Below are 16,674 nucleotides of genomic sequence, written 5' to 3' on the forward strand. Positions count from 1 at the left end.
TCTTTAGGATTCCCTATGTATAGTATCATATCATCTGGAAACAGTCACAGTTTTACTTCTTCTTTTCAGATTTGGATTCCTTTTATTTCTTTTCCTTTTCTGATTGCTGTGGCTAAACCTTCCAAAACTATGTTGAATACTAGTGGTGAGTGTGGGCAACTTTGTCTTGTTCCTGATCTTAGTGCAAATGGTTTCAGTTGTTCACCATTGAGAATGATGTTGGCTCTGGGTTTGTCATATATGACCTTTATTATGTTGAGGTAAGTTCTCTCTATGCCTACTTTCTGGAGAGCTTTTATCATAAATGGGTGTTGAATTTTGTCAAAAGCTTTTTCTGCATCTATTGAGATGATCATATGGTTTTTCTCCTTCAGTTTGTTAGTATGGTTTATCACACTGACTGATTTGCGTATGCTGAAGAATCCTTGCATTCCTGGGATAAACCCCACTTGATCATGGTGTATGATCCTTTTAATGTGCTGTTGGATTCTGTTTGCTAGTATTTTGTTGAGGAATTTTGCATCTATGTTCATCAGTGATATTGGCCTGTAGTTTTTTTTTTGTGGCATCTTTGTCTGGTTTTGGTATCAGGGTGATGGTGGCCTCATAGAATGAGTTTGGGAGTGTTCCTCCCTCTGCTGTATTTTGCAAGAGTTTGAAAAGGATAGGTGTTAGCTCTTCTCTAAATGTTTGATAGAATTCACTTGTGAAGCCATCTGGTCCTGGGCTTTTGTTTGTTGGAGGATTTTTAATCACAGTTTCAATTTCAGTGCATGTGATTGGTCTGTTTATATTTTCTGTTTCTTCCTGCTTCAGTCTCAGAGGGTTGTGCTTTTCCAAGAATTTGTCTATTTCTTCCAGGTTGTCCATTTTATTGGCATAGAGTTCCTTGTAGTAATCTCTCATGATCCTTGGTATTTCTCCAGTGTTAGTTGTTACTTCTCCTTTTTCATTTCTAATTCTATTGACTTGAGTCTTCCCTCTTTTCTTCTTGATGTGTCTGACTTATAGTTTACCAATTTTGTGTATCTTCTCAAAGAACGAGGTGTTAGTTTTATTGATGTTTGCTATTGTTTCCATCATTTCTTTCTGATCTGATCTTTATGATTTCTCTCTTTCTGATAACTTTGGGTTTTTTTTTGTTCTTCTTTCGCTGATTGTTTTAGGTGTAAATTTAGGTTGTTTATTTAAGATTTTTCTTCTTTCTTGAGGTAGGATTGTATTGCTAAAAACTTCCCTCTTAGAACTGATTTTGTTGCATCCCATAGGTTTTCGGTCGTTGTGTTTTCATTGTCATTTGCTTCTAGGTATTTTTGATTTCCTCTGATTTCTTCACTGATCTCTTGGTTATTTAGTAGTGTATTGTTTAGCCTCCATGTGTTTGTATTTTTTACAGAGATTTCCCTGTAATTGTCATCTAGTCTCATAGTGTTGTGGTCAGATAAGATACTTGATACGATTTCAATTTTCTTAAATTTACTGAGGCTTGATTTGTGACCCAAGATATGATCTATCTTTGAGAATGTTCCATGAGCACTCGAGAAGAAAGTGTAATCTGCTGTTTTTGGTTAGAATGTCCTATAAGTATCAAGTCCATCTCATTTAATGTGTCATTTAATGCTTGTGTTTCCTTATTTATTTTCATTTTGGATGACCTGTCCCTTGGTGAAACTGGGGTGTTAAAGCCCCTAATATTATTGTGTACTGTTGATATCCCGTTTTATAGCTGTTAGCATTTGCCTTATGTATTGAGGTGCTCCTATGTTGGGTGCGTAAATATTTACAATTGTTATGTCTTCTTCTTGGATTGATCCCTTGATCATTATGTAGTGTCCTTCTTTTTCTCTTGTAAGAGTCTTTATTTTAAAGTCTATTTTGTCTGATATGAAAATTGCTACTCTAGCTTTCTTTTATTTCCATTTGCATGGAATATCTTGTTCTGTCCCCTCACTTTCAGTCTGTATTTGTCCCTAGGTCTGAAGTGGGTCTCTTGTAGACAGCATATATTCAGGTCTTGTTTTTGTATCCATAAAGTGAGCCTGTGTCTTTTGGTTGGAGCATTTAACCCATTCAGGTTTAAGGTAATTATTGATATGTATATTCCTATTACCATTTTCTTAATTGTTTTGGGTTTGTTTTTGTAGGTCCTTTTTTTTCTCTTGTGTTTCCCATTTAGAGAAGTTCCTTTAGCATTTGTTGTAGAGCTGGTTTGGTGGTGCTGAATTCTCTTAGCTTTTGTTTGTCTGTGAAGGTTTTGATTTCTTTGTTGAATGTGAATGAGATCCTTGCTGAGTAATCTTGGTTGTAGGTTTACCTGGGTTTACAGTTATCATATTTTAAATAAATTAGCCAGCCAGATGGCACTGCTAATTTTACTTTTCATTTTGTAGTTACTTCTTTGAAAATCTTATGTGAGCATCTTAATGTTTCCACAGTCTTCTCCAAAGTGTGATTATAAAAATGAATTGATATTTTAGAAATTCTGGTTCTATAGTGTAAGGTCATTTAAAAACTTATCTGTACTAATGTGAAATTAAGTTTTGCTGAAAATTAAACAATCAAGGTCTGCCTTATTGTAAATATTCCAATATTTGAATGAAAACAGATCACTTACAAATTTTTAGTATATGCAATGTTATGAAATATTTATTATTTGAGTAAAAGCTGTGTAGAAAAATCTCTGTTCAAAAATGTTTCTAAATGTTATATGGAATAAATTTAAAAATAGGATTAAAAGGCATAAAAGAATAAGAAGAATAAAAACAATATCATTTAGTTCAGTATAGGATGAGATAATATAAAGTTATAATTAGCCTCTAATTGCAGTTATTGTAGAATAAACTAAGCCCAAATGAACATCAGCGTTTCTGAAAATGTTGTTGATGCTAAAATTTCCCACTCTGTAAATATTCAGGTAGTAAACAATGTCTTATTTTCTCAAATTTTGTTTTATATTACAGTCCAGAAGATATATAGCTGTATATATATATATTTCCCAAGGCAGCCAGTTGCAACTCCTGAGGCAACAAATAATAGTAATTTAGTTTAGCCTCCTGAATTTCAGGAGAATTTGATGCAGCCCACATATTATATTTATTTTATGTTTATGGTTTAATCAAAGGATTAAATGATTTATTTCTGAAATAGCTGTTTATCTCTTTCCTTTTTAAAACTAAACCTTTTTTTCTATTTATATAGCAAATGATGAAAAGTGAGCTAGTCTATACATTTATAGAATCATGTTATTTGCTACTGACATTACCATATAATATAACATTCCTTCTTTTGTGAGAAAAAAATGAGATATTTATTTAGTTTGAATAATTTATCTTTATTTTGGCAAGAATACTTTTTGTTTTAAAATGTATTTTTGGAAAGATTAATCCAAGAGGACTGACCATATTTTGAAAACCAAAACACTGAATTAGTTATTCTCTTCCTGTTTTTCTAGTTAAAAGGAGATAAATTGTGATAGTAAAATTTAAACTTTTACTCAGTTTTCCTATTTGCATTAAGAAGTACTTATTTTCTGATCCTGGAGTTGGGAAACATGTACTGTGTTAGCACTAGTGTGGTGTGAGAAAGGGTGTGAGGATAATTTGAAGAGTATTGGAAAGATCATTGATTAAAATATTTCAACTTATACTCAGATTCTGCAATCAAATATTTATTTATTTTTAATGGTTCTCCTATAAGATAATTAAGACTGAAATATTTCATCAGTCTTTTTGAGGAAGTCATTAAGATCGATTATTTTTACTAGAAGATGTAATGCATTCGTTAACATTAAATTTTTCAGCAGTTGTGAAAAAGTGCTCGTAGGCTGGGAGTTGTATTTTTTAGGACTGATTGCAAATAATAATAAAAAAATTAATGTGGTTTAAGCAAACTGAAAGAATTTATTACCAGACTTGAGGAAAATCTCATTAGCCTCAGTGTCAGGAGGGCAGCTAGACCTGGAACAAAGACCTCAGATACTGTGAAGACTCTCTGTGTATCTGTCTCTCAGCTCCTTTCTGCATTTCTGCTTATGTTTCTCTCTCTGAAGACCTTAGTTCAGATGGCATGATGAAGGCTGCTACTTCACAGTCTCAGGATTGTAAGGTCATGGGCTCAGTGCAATGGAAAGATTGACTTCAGTGGGTCAGCCCAGATTCCAGTTTCCCTGGGAAGACCAGCTGATTGTCCCATCTTGGATCAGGGGTCCATCCATGGTCAATTCGAAATAGTCTGGTCACAGAGTAGGGAGTCCCCATGCTCACTGGAGAGAAATGGGGAATAGTTAGCTCAGAAAAGTAAATCTCCGTGATTGGACAGATGTCCCAGAACGTTTTGTCTGTAAGAACTGTGGGTCAGAGTAGGAAAGAGATGGCAGGACGCTGAATATAAATTTCATATACCTGACATTTTTTCCTGGAATCAGTGTTTGTTTTTTCTCATTCTTTTCCACATTTTCCTCTTTTTTGCATTTTGAACTCAGCTAAGAAAGAAGGTCTTTGACTCATTACAGTGGTTTCCACTGCGGGAAGGAGATGCCTTAACATTTTTTTTTTTTTTTTTTTTAATGTGCAGGAACAGACATATACATAGTGAAGGAGGTATAACAGAAAGAAATCAAGTCTTGGAGTCTGAAGACCTATATTCAAATTTTGTTTATGCCACTTACTATCTATTGTCATTCTCAAGTTACTTAGTTTCTGTTTTAGACAAGATGGCTAAGATATGAAATGGTAACAGATAACTTCCAAAATTTCAGCTGTATTTCTCTCTCTTTGGGTGTTTGTTGCATCAGGTCATCCTCAAGCTGAGACTTAATATCTGGAACTTGTCAATGGTTGTCACGAAGGGAAAAGAGCTCTGGAGGATCATTTGGCATCAATTAAATCTCGTAACGCATTGCCTGAAAATAATTAGATGGCCTCACTTTACTAGAAAGAGGCCCAGGAGCTGCAACCCAATCATGTATTTAGAAGGCAGAGAATTGCAACTCCGAACAGTATGAATGACTGACACGGCTCTTCTGAGATTCAGTTTCTTCACACATGAAATAAAAATGTTGGGAATAAAACATGATAATGTGTGTAAAACACCTGCTAGGAATAGTGCCTTGTACATAATAATTTTAATAAAAGGCAATTATGAATGTCATCATTTATTATCATTAGGATACTGAAGCTCAGGGAGATCTAAGCATATCCTAATGAATTACAAGAATTTAGGAGATTCACGGGGCAGTGATCCATGCGTCATAGGCCAAATCAGGCCCACCACCAGTTTTTATAAATAAAGTTTTATTGAAATGCAGTCAGGCCCATTCATTGTGTATTGCCAATGGCTATTTTCACTCTAAAATGGCAGAAGTGAGCAGCAGCAACAAAGACCATATGTACTACAAACATTGACGATCTGTCCCTTTAGAGAAAAATTTTATGGGTCCTTGCTTTAAAGCAAGAACAGGTAGTAAACAAAGTTAAGTGTCTTAGTTGTGTGTTTCCTTGAAAGTGAAGCTTGAGACAAGGACCTGGATGCAAGTAGCTTATACAAGAGGTGATCTAGGAGGCGGGGGTAAAGGAGAAGGTCATGAAGGGATGTAATGAAGTTAGCATGCAGGTGTATAACTGAGGTAGCTGCTTTTGCTTGTACAACATTCTCTTGATTCCATCAAGTTGTCCTGAGAAGTAGACAGAATGTCTACCTGAATTTCCTAAATTGCCAACCTCAAGGGCAGGAGGCAGGAGCCTTTACCCACTGGCTCCTGTCCTGCAATAGTTTAGAGTTGCCACTGGAGTATTAACCCAGTACTTTTGGGTTGTGTTTGTATGAGGGGCAAGTGGACCTCATGGTGTTGAAGCATGTTCTGGGCAGAAAGTAGAAAGATATGTGGAGCATGCTTGAGAAGAGTGACCATCAGTGGGAACTTACACAGCGCTGTCCGTCCCAGCTGAGGCTGAAATCAGAGTTGGAACTGGGGACATGATACAGGGAGCCAGAGGGCTGACTTGCATTACCTGATACCATAAAGAGGTCTCTCTTCTCTCAGTTGTCATGTGGCTCTTGAGTAAATTCTATTGATCACAGTTATGAAGTGCAATGTAAGGAATAGTGTATGGAGGAGCTATGAGAAAAGATTATTTCATCACTGGCATTGTATTTGTGCTTGTAATGGTAGTGTAAAGAGGTAATAAAAACAAGTGCTCAGAAGGTGGTAAGCGATGAAAAAGATCATTTACTATTTCTAGTGACTTTTTTTTTCTGTAAAGGAAAAGTGCCTATTAGATAATAACTATTATATACTCTGATCCTCTTAGGTCTGATAGAAATGCCACTGATAAAACATTTCCTGTTTATCTCTGTTAGGGGTACATACTGCTGAACTCTGAGAGGGTATCCATTACGTGCAGATGCCATCAGCCCTTGCCTAAATTTGTAGTGCAACTGAAACTAATAATTTTCAAGTACATGAGTTTAAAGCAAGAAATAAAACCATTTGGAATCAAACTAGAGATAAGTGTTATGAATAAAAGAAAACCTGATTGAAGAGCCTATTCAACTTCATGAGGGTAACAAGAAGTTTTTCTCCTTCAGCCATCATCCAGCCTCAGTGAAGGAGGCAACATGAAGCCCTAAGTCTGAGTCAGATCACTGAAAGCATTTATCTGCTAAATAAGTCTCCATTAGCAATTAAAATTACCTTATTTTTTTAAAATAAAAGGAACAGTGTAAAGAAAGTTACATTTTTCTGCACTTCTGGATTTTGGGGGCTGGTGTCTTGCAGTCTATTGAGCTTTAGTTATGACTCTGAAAGGATAATACAGTAAGTCCCCTACATACGAACCTTCAAATTGTGAACTTTCAAAGATGCAAAGGTACATGCCAGCCCCTGTATGCCAGCTGTTGTACTATACAACTGTACTTTTCAAGGTATGGTAAGATTAAAAATGTTTTATTTTTTGTGTTTGTTTTTTATGCACTTATTATTTGTGTGAAAATAATTATAAAACTATTATAGTACAGTACTATGTAGCCGATTTTGTTAGCTGGGTACCTAGGCTAACTTTGTTGGACTTACAAATGTGGTCTTGGAACGGAACTCATTTGTATGTAGGGGACTTAGTGCATATTAGATAAGCTATAGTGAGAAGACAAAAATGTTTTCGTTTTTAAAATAATTTTGTTTAAAAAATTATCATCCAACTGTCTTTGTGGGAGAAGAAGTAAATATGAGTAGACACATAATTTAAAGAAGACAATAGTGCTTTATAATAGCACTAATATATAATGATTTATAATGATTTATAATATTAAAACTTTATCTATACAAGGACCACTGCTCAAATTTTTAAAATGAATGAATGAGTATGCAGTTTAAGATGATGTGCAATGGCAAGGAAACCCTGTAGAGTTCTTCCAAAAACCTCTCAAGTTAAGATAAAAGCTATTAAGAAGGGGCTTCCCTGGTGGCGCAGTGGTTGAGAGTCCACCTGCCGATGCCGGGGACATGGGTTTGTGCCCTGGTCTGGGAAGATCCCATATGCCGCGGAGCGGCTGGGCCGGTGAGCCATGGCCACTGAGCCTGCGCGTCCGGAGCCTGGGCTGCGCAACGGGAGAGGCCACAACAGTGAGAGGCCCGTGTACCGCAAAAAAAAAAAAAAGCTATTAAGAATTTTTATCCTAGTTAAGCACACATTCAACTCATGTTGGTCCCCTCACCAGACCTCGGCACCATGCTCTTTTTGCAGTCCTGTATGATCTCCTTCTTCCCCTCCAACATACATACCTGCCTGTGTTCAAGGCTCTAAGTCAACTTCACTTTTCTAGGAGGCCCTTCCACCACAGCTTCTGCCTACATTAGAGATGAATGCATATTGTTTGTGAAATTTCTTCATTAAGTAGATTATCTAGTCATAAAATTAATATTCTGTGCAAGAAGTTTACTTTTACCTAATAATTTTCATGTGTATGTATATTTGCTCCCTTAAATTATTTTAAGTCCCTGGAAGGGAGCAACCATTTCTTGTAAACCTTTTCTGTCCCCTCATTCAACCTGTTGCTAGGTTGAATGCTTATCTTGGCTTCATATAATACTGTGCTTATGTTAGCTAGTCATGAGTTATTTTTAATGAATACATCGATCATCTCTACATTGCCACAGTTGCCATGTTAACACAAGTCTAAAAGTGCCTTTGTCCTATATTCATGTACAATTAAACAAAAAGTGTGATTCTTGTTCATTCACTTACAAGATGATAAAATTGTCTTCTAAAACAGACAAATATGCATATTTTTCTCACAATTTATCTTGACTCTCTCCTCAACTCAAGATCTGCTCATTTCTTTCATAGAGAATCTAAGTGGAAAGCAGTGTTCCCCAAATTGGCTGCCTCTAAAAAAAAAAATCTTTGTAGCTATGTATTTAAAATGCAGATTTTCAATCTACATCCCAGACCTACTGAATTAGACTTCAACAGAGAAGGGGCCTGTAATATGGATTTTTATCAAGTTATTGTTAGTTCTTATATGCCTACAAATTTGAAATACACTTGTATATGGAAAACTGAGAATTTCTTTTAAACACTAAAATGGACACAATAATACCCAATTTATAGAGTTACAGTGGGGATGTGATATCAATGTGACTAGATATTATACCTAGGAAAGCCCAGGATCATAGAAAACCATTGTTAAACCGTAGCTGAGATTTTCCTATTTCTTATCATACTATTCTATAAAATCTGATTTTGAGAATTTAGAAAAAAAAGTAAATCAATATGCATTTCCCTTAGAAAGCCCCAACTTCATGCTTATTCTCTTACTATCTGAGTTTACTGACTCATTCCCACCTCTACTATATTTTTCGGTGAAGCTAGTTTCAGTTGGATCTCTTGGACTTCCCATGTTTTAAGGTAGAGATCAGTTCCAGGGGAGTCTTGTGTCTTTTCTTCCAGGAATTTTAACACCAAATAGTCTGATAAGTCAAGAAGATATTAACTAATATTAGTCTGTCAATGTTACAAATTAAATTTTGCATCCCCTTTATCCCTATACCTTGAAAATTCCTTTTAATGAGTTCTTCCGGGAATTTTAACAGAAATCATTTCCTCTCTGTCTGTCTGTCTGTCTTTCTGTCTATCTGCCTTCCTACCTGTCACCTCTCAGGGCTTTTAGAAACTAAGCTTATCCTAAATAAAGTAACATTCTTACCTGCCAAAGTATTTTATATTCAAACATATATTTACAGCAGATATTCTAGTTATTTATTGACTTCTGTGAAACCTGTTAAAGGGCTGGCCTCCACCTATTTTCCTGCAGAGAGCAAGGTGTTGTTTTTATTTTTGTTAAGCTTCCAGAGGACTATCTTATTTCAAGTTCCCTAAATATAGATATGGGGTTTAATATGGGACATGGATTTTGTTCACATAGCTAACTTAATTAACCATGCTGAATTGAATGAGCTAGAATATTTTTTGGTACCCTAGGAAGCTCCAGTTGATTTTATCAATTTATTTCAGAACTATAAATTAGAGCTTTAAAAGATTTCCTGAATTTATCAGAGTTATATATATATCTCAGTTGTCAAAAGCCAAAAAATAATTTGTCCATGTACGTGTCTATGTATCTAAGTATCTCTGTATCTATCATTTATCTACTTAAAGATATTCAAGAATGCTGAACAAAAGGAATGTACCATAATGACAATATATTTGTTATTTGAAAAATATTAACATTTTCTTTCACTTGTCCCCTAGTAATTATTTAAATCTAACTCTTTGAATATAATTTTGAACTTCCTTTATAATGATATAAGTATACTTAAAGAGTACAAAGCCAATCTCCTGATTATACTAAAGTTTGCCTGTGAAATATATTACAGCTTTCCCTCTATGATTTATCTGGTCAAACTCTCAGAAAGAATTATTCAAGTCCCAAAAGTATATTACTTTTTCATTTTAGCATTCTTTAGCACAGAGGTTAGCATTGTCTCTCCGAGGGTTCTAGGATTCTGATCCAAAGTCATGGAGAGAAATAACCATTTGCCTGATTGCATCTTGCAAGTTCACTCTCAAGCCAGTAACCACTAACACCCGTAGGGTATCCTGAGGCATCCATGACTCTGATAGTTCATATGGGAACTAGCATGAATTCTGGGAAATTTACTCAGCATTTGAAGGACACTTTTGAACAACTAGTAAATGCTGGAAATCCTGGATGACAAAAGTAGAATCATGTTCAGTTCTGGAAAAGGTAAATGTGTGGCTCCATCTGCAATGTTGCTAAGAATATTTCCTCAAACCCTTATGATCTTCCTGTAATCAACCTTGTAAATGATGCAATCACTGGACGAAGACATGGACAAATGTATTTTGGAAAAAGAAACCTAGTTAATTTAGGGAGAAAAAATTTAAATTGATTAGGTTTCAAAGATTGCACAAAGCTATATGGAAAAGATTCTGCTTGGTTCATATACACATAGTAAATAGAATAATACAGTTACTTGAAGCCTTGGTAAGTTTAAGTGTGGGCAAGTTTCTTTATTTGTCGTAACCTAGTTAGATCATATTTTAAATTTTGGTAAAAATACCTACCTTTCAGGCTTGACATAAAGTCTGAATGAGATAATGTAAGTCTAGCTGTCAGATTACTGCCTGCCACATAGTAATGAATGGATACTGTTATATGATAACAGTGGTTATTCTTTTGAAAAACATTTCATAAAACAGAACAGAATGGAACATATTAAAAGAAACGCTTTGAGGGAAATGTTTTGTTGGATATATTCAGTTCTTATTTTTTAAGATACTGCTATATGTCTCAGCTCCAAAATGATTTGTTGCCTTTGTGTAGAACTTGCCTCTTTAGTCATTTTTACTCAGGTGCCTTAATGAAATGTCATGGAAACTCTCTAAATCACACAAAAAAATCTTGAAAGGGGAGGACCTTCAAGATGATGGAGGAGTAAGACGTGGAGATCACCTTCCTCCTCACAAATACATCAAAAATACATCTACATGTGGAACAGCTCCTACAAAACACCTCCTGAATGATGGCAGAAGACCTCAGACTTCCCAAAAGGCAAGAAACCCTCCACATACCTGGGTAGGGCAAAAGAAAAAAGAAAAAACAGACACAAAATAATAGGGACAGGACCTGCACCTCTGGGAGGGAGCTGTGAAGGAGGAAAGGTTTCCACACACTAGGAGCCCCTTCACTGGTAGAGATGGGGGGTGGGCAGGGGGCAAGCTTCGGAACCACGGAGGAGAGCGCAGCCACAGAGGTGCGGAGGGCAAAGCGGAGAGATTCCTGCATGGAGGATTGGTGCCGACCGGCACTCACCAGCCTGAGAGGCTTGGCTGCTCACCTGCCGGGGCGGGCGGGGGCTGGGAGCTGAGGCTTGGGCTTCGGAGGTCAGGTCCCAAGGAGAGGACTGGGGTTGGCTGCGTGAACACAGCCTGAAGGGGGCTAGTGTGCTACAGCTAGCCAGGAGGGAGTCCAGTGAAAAGTCTGGACCTGCCTAAGAGTTAAGAGATCATTGTTTTGGGGTGCATGAGGAGAGGGGATTCAGAGCACTGCCCAAATGAGCTCCAGAGAAGGGTGCGAGCCATGGCTATCAGCGCGGACACCAGAGATGGGCATGAAATGCTAAGGCTGCTGCTGCAGCCACCAAGAAGCCTGTATGCAAGCACAGGTCACTATCCACACCTCCGCTCCTGGGAGCCTATGCAGCCCGCCGCTGCCAGGGTCATGTGATCCAGGGACAACTTCCCTGGGATAACACATGGTACAGCACAGGCTATTGCAATGTCATGCGGGCCTCTGCTGCCACAGGCTCTTCCTGCATTCCAAACCCCTACCTCGCCCTCGCCTGAGTGAGCCAGAGCCCCCAAATCAACCATTCCCTTAACTCCCTCCTGTCTGGGTGGGGAACAGACACCAGAGGGTGACCTACAAGCAGAGGTGAGGCCAAACCCAAAGCTGAAACCCAGGAGCTGTGTGAACAAACAAGAGAAAGGGAACTTTCTCCGTGAGCCTCAGGAGCAGTGGATTAAATCTCCACAATAAACTTGATGTACCCTGCATCTGTGGAAGAGACAACGAACCATCCCAAAACTGAGGCAGTGGACACTGGGAGCAATCTATAGGCTCGGGGTTTGCTTTATGTGTCTAATTTGTGTCTAGTTTTACGTTTATCTTAGTTTAGTGTTTAGAGCTTATTATCATTGGTAGATTTGTTTATTGATTTGATTTCTCTCTTTTTTTTTAAATATTTATATTTTTTTCCTTTTTCCCTTTTTGTTAGTGTGTATGCCTATGCTTCTTTGTGTGATTTTGTCTGTATAGGTTTGCTTTTAGCATTTGTCCTAGGGTTCTGTTTGTCCATTTTTTTTTTTAAGTATAGGTTTTATCGCTTGTTATCATTGGTACATTTGTTTATTGGTTTGGCTGCTCTCTTCTTTTTTTAAAAAAATACTTATTTTTATTTGAATATTTTTTAATTTTTTATTTAAATAACTATTTTTTTTTTCTTTTCTTTTCTTTTTTTTTCTTTTCTCCCTTTTCTTCTGAGCTGTGGGGCTGACAGGGTCTTAGTGCTCTGGCCGGGTGTCAGGCCTGAGCCTATGAGGTGGGAGAGCCGAGTTTAGGATATTGGTCCACCAGAAACCTCCCAGCCCCTCATAATATCAATTGGTGAGAGCTCACCAGAGATCTCTGTCTCAACGTTAAGACCCAGCTCCACTCAATGATCAGCAAGCTTCAGGGCTGGACACCCCATGCCAAACAACTAGCAAGACAGGAACACAACCCCACCCATTAGCAGAGAAGCTGCCTAAAATCATAAGGTAACAGACACCCCAAAACACACCACCAGACATGGTCCTGCCCACCAGAAAGACAGGATCCAGCCTCATCCACCAGAATACAGGCATCAGTCCCCTCCATCAGGAAGCCTACACAAACCACTGAACCAACCTGAGCCACTGGGATCAGACACCAAAAACAATGGGAACTACAAACCTGAAGCCTGTGAAAAGGAGACCCCAAACAAGTAAGTTAAGCAAAATGAGAAGACACGGAAATACACAGCAGATGAAAGAGCAAGGAAAACCTCACCATACCAAACAAATGAAGAGCAAATAAGCAGTCTACCCGAAAAAGAATTCAGAGTAATGATAGTAAAGATGATCCAAAATCTTGGAACTATAATGGAGAAAATACAAGAAATGTTTAACAAGGACCTAGGAGAACTAAAGCACAAACAAACAATAATGAACAACACAATAAATGAAATTAAAAATTCTCTAGAATAAATCAGTAGCAGAATAACTGAGGCAGAAGAAAAAAGTGACCTGCCTGGAAGATAAAACAGTGGAAATAACTACACAGAGTAGAATAAAGAGAAAAGAATGAAAAGAATTGAGAACAGTCTCAGAGACCTCTGAGACAACATTAAATGCACCAACATTTGAATTATAGGGGTCTCAGAAGAAGAAGAGAAAAAGACAGGGACTGAGAAAATATTTGAAGAGATTATAGTTGAAAATTTCCCTAATATGGGAAAGGAAATAGCCACCCAAATCCAGGAAGTGCAGAGTCCCATACAGAATAAATCCAAGGAGAAAAATACCAAGACACGTATTAATCAAGCTATCAAAAATTAAATACAAGGAAAAAATATTAAAAGCAGCAAGAGAAAAACAACAAATAACATAAAAGGGAATCCCATTAAGATTAACAGCTGATCTTTCAGCAGAAGCTCTGCAATCCAGAAGGGAGTGGCAGCACACATTTAAAGTGATAAAGGGGAAAAACCTACAACCAAGATTACTCTACCCAGCAAGGACCTCATTCAGATTCGACGGAGAAATTAAAACCTTTACAGGCAAGCAGAAGTGAAGAGAATTCAGAACCACCAAACCAGCTTTACAACAAATGCTAAAGGAATTTCTCTAGGCAGGAAACACAAAAGAAGGAAAAGACCTACAAAAACAAATCCACAACAGTTAAGAAAATGGTAATAGTAACATACATATCAATAATTACCTTAAATGTAAATGGATTAAATGCTCCAATCAAAAGACACAGGCTGACTGAATGGGCACAAAAAACAAGACCCATATATATGCTGTCTACAAGAGACCCACTTCAGACCTAGGGACACATACAGACTGAAAGGGAGGGGATGGAACAAGATATTCCATGCAAATGGAAATCAAAAGAAATCTGGAGTAACAATTCTCATATCAGATAAAATAGACTTTAAAATAAAGACTATTACAAGAGACAAAGAAGGACACTACATAATGATCAAGGGATCAATCCAAGAAGAAGATACAACAATTGTAAATATTTATGTACCCAACATAGGAGCACCTCAATACATAAGGCAAATGCTACCAGCCATAAAAGGGGAAATGGTAACACAATAATAGTAGGGAAATTTAATGCATCATTTTCACCAATGGATAGATCATCCAAAATGCAAATAAATAAGGAAACACAAGCATTAAATGACACATTTAACAGGATGGATCTAGTTGATATTTATAGGACATTCCATCCAAAAACAACAGAATACACTTTCTTCTCAAGTGCTCATGGAACATTCTCCAGGATAGGTCTTATCTTGGGTCACAAATCAAGCCTTGATAAATATAAGAGAATTGAAATTGTATCAAGTATCTTTTCTGACCACAACGTTATAAGACTAGATATCACTTACAGGAAAAATGTAAAAAATACAAACACTTGGAGGCTAAACAATATGCTACTAAATAACCAAGAGATCACTGAAGAAATCAAAAAGGAAATCAAAAATACCTAGAAACAAATGAGAATGAAACACAACAACCCCAAAATTAAGGGACACAGCAAAGGAGTTCTAAGAGGGAAGTTTATAGCAATACAATCCTACCTCAAGAAAGAAGAAACATCTCAAATGAACAACCTAAATTTACACCTAAAGCAATTAGAGAAAGAAGAACAAAAAAACCCCAAAGTTAGCAGAAGGAAAGAAATCATAAAGATCAGATCAGAAATAAATGAAAAAGAAATGATGGAAACGATAGCAAACATCAATAAACCCAACACCTGGTTCTTTGAGATGATAAACAAAATTGATAAACCATTAGCCAGACTCATCAGGAAAAAAAGTTGGAAGACTCAAATCAGTAGAATTAAAAATGAAAAAGAAGTAACAACTGACACTGAAGAAATACAAAGGCTCATAAGAGATTACTATAAGTGACTATATGCTAATCAAATGGACAACCTGGAAGAAATGGACAAATTCTTAGAAAAGCACAACCTTCTGAGACTGAAGCAGGAAGAAATAGAAAATATAGACAGAACAATCACATGCACTGAAATTGAAACTGTGATTAAAAATCTTCCAACAAACAAAAGCCCAGGACCAGACGGCTTCACAGGCGAATTCTATCAAACATTTAGAGAAGAGCTAACACCTATCCTTCTCAAACTCTTCCAAAATATAGCAGAGGGAGGAACACTCCCAAACTCATTCTACGAGGCCACCATCACCCTGATACCAAAACCAGACAAAGATGCCACAAAAAAGAAAACTACAGGCCAATATCACTGATGAACATAGACGCAAAAATCCTCAACAAAATACTAGCAAACAGAATCCAACAGCACATTAAAAGGATCATACACCATGATCAAGTGGGGTTTATCCCAGGAGTGCAAGGATTCTTCAGCATACGCAAATCAGTCAGTGTGATAAACCATATTAACAAACTGAAGGAGAAAAACCATATGATCATCTCAATAGATGCAGAAAAAGCTTTTGACAAAATTCAACACCCATTTATGATAAAATCTCTCCAGAAAGTAGGCATAGAGAGAACTTACCTCAACATAATAAAGGCCATATATGACAAACCCACAGCTAACATTGTTCTCAATGGTGAACAACTGAAACCATTTGCACTAAGATCAGGAACAAGACAAAGTTGCCCACTCTCACCACTATCATTCAACATAGTTTTGGAAGGTTTAGCCACAGCAATCAGAAAAGAAAAAGAAATAAAAGTAATCCAAATTGGAAAAGAAGAAGTAAAACTGTGACTGTTTCCAGATGATATGATACTATACATAGGGAATCCTAAAGATGCTACCAGAAAACCACTAGAGCTAATCAATGAATTTGGTAAAGTAGCAGGATACAAAATTAATGCACAGAAATCTCTTGCATTCCTATACACTAATGATGAAATATCTTCAAGAGAAATTAAGGAAACACTCCCATTTACCATTGCAACGAAAAGAATAAAATACCTAGGAATAAACCTACCTAAGGAGACAAAAGACCTGTATGCAGATAACTGTAAGACACTGATGAAAGAAATTAAAGATGATACAAACACTTGGAGAGATATACCATGTTCTTGGATTGGAAGAATCAATACTGTGAAAATGACTATACTACCCAAAGCAATCTACAGATTCAATGCAATCCCTATCAAACTACCAATGGCATTTTTCATAGAACTAGAACAAAAAAATTTCACAATTTGTATGGAAACACAAAAGACCCTGAATAGCCAAAGCAATTTTGAGAAAGAAAAACAGAGCTGGAGGAATCAGGCTCCAGGACTTCATACTATACTACAAAGCTACAATAATCAAGACAGTATGGCACCAGCACAAAAACAGAAA

Source organism: Delphinapterus leucas, chromosome 18 (assembly GCF_059928025.1).
Source record: "Delphinapterus leucas isolate spDelLeu-1000000601 "Yukka" chromosome 18, BTC_Dleu_Yukka2, whole genome shotgun sequence".
Lineage (NCBI taxonomy): Eukaryota > Metazoa > Chordata > Mammalia > Artiodactyla > Monodontidae > Delphinapterus > Delphinapterus leucas.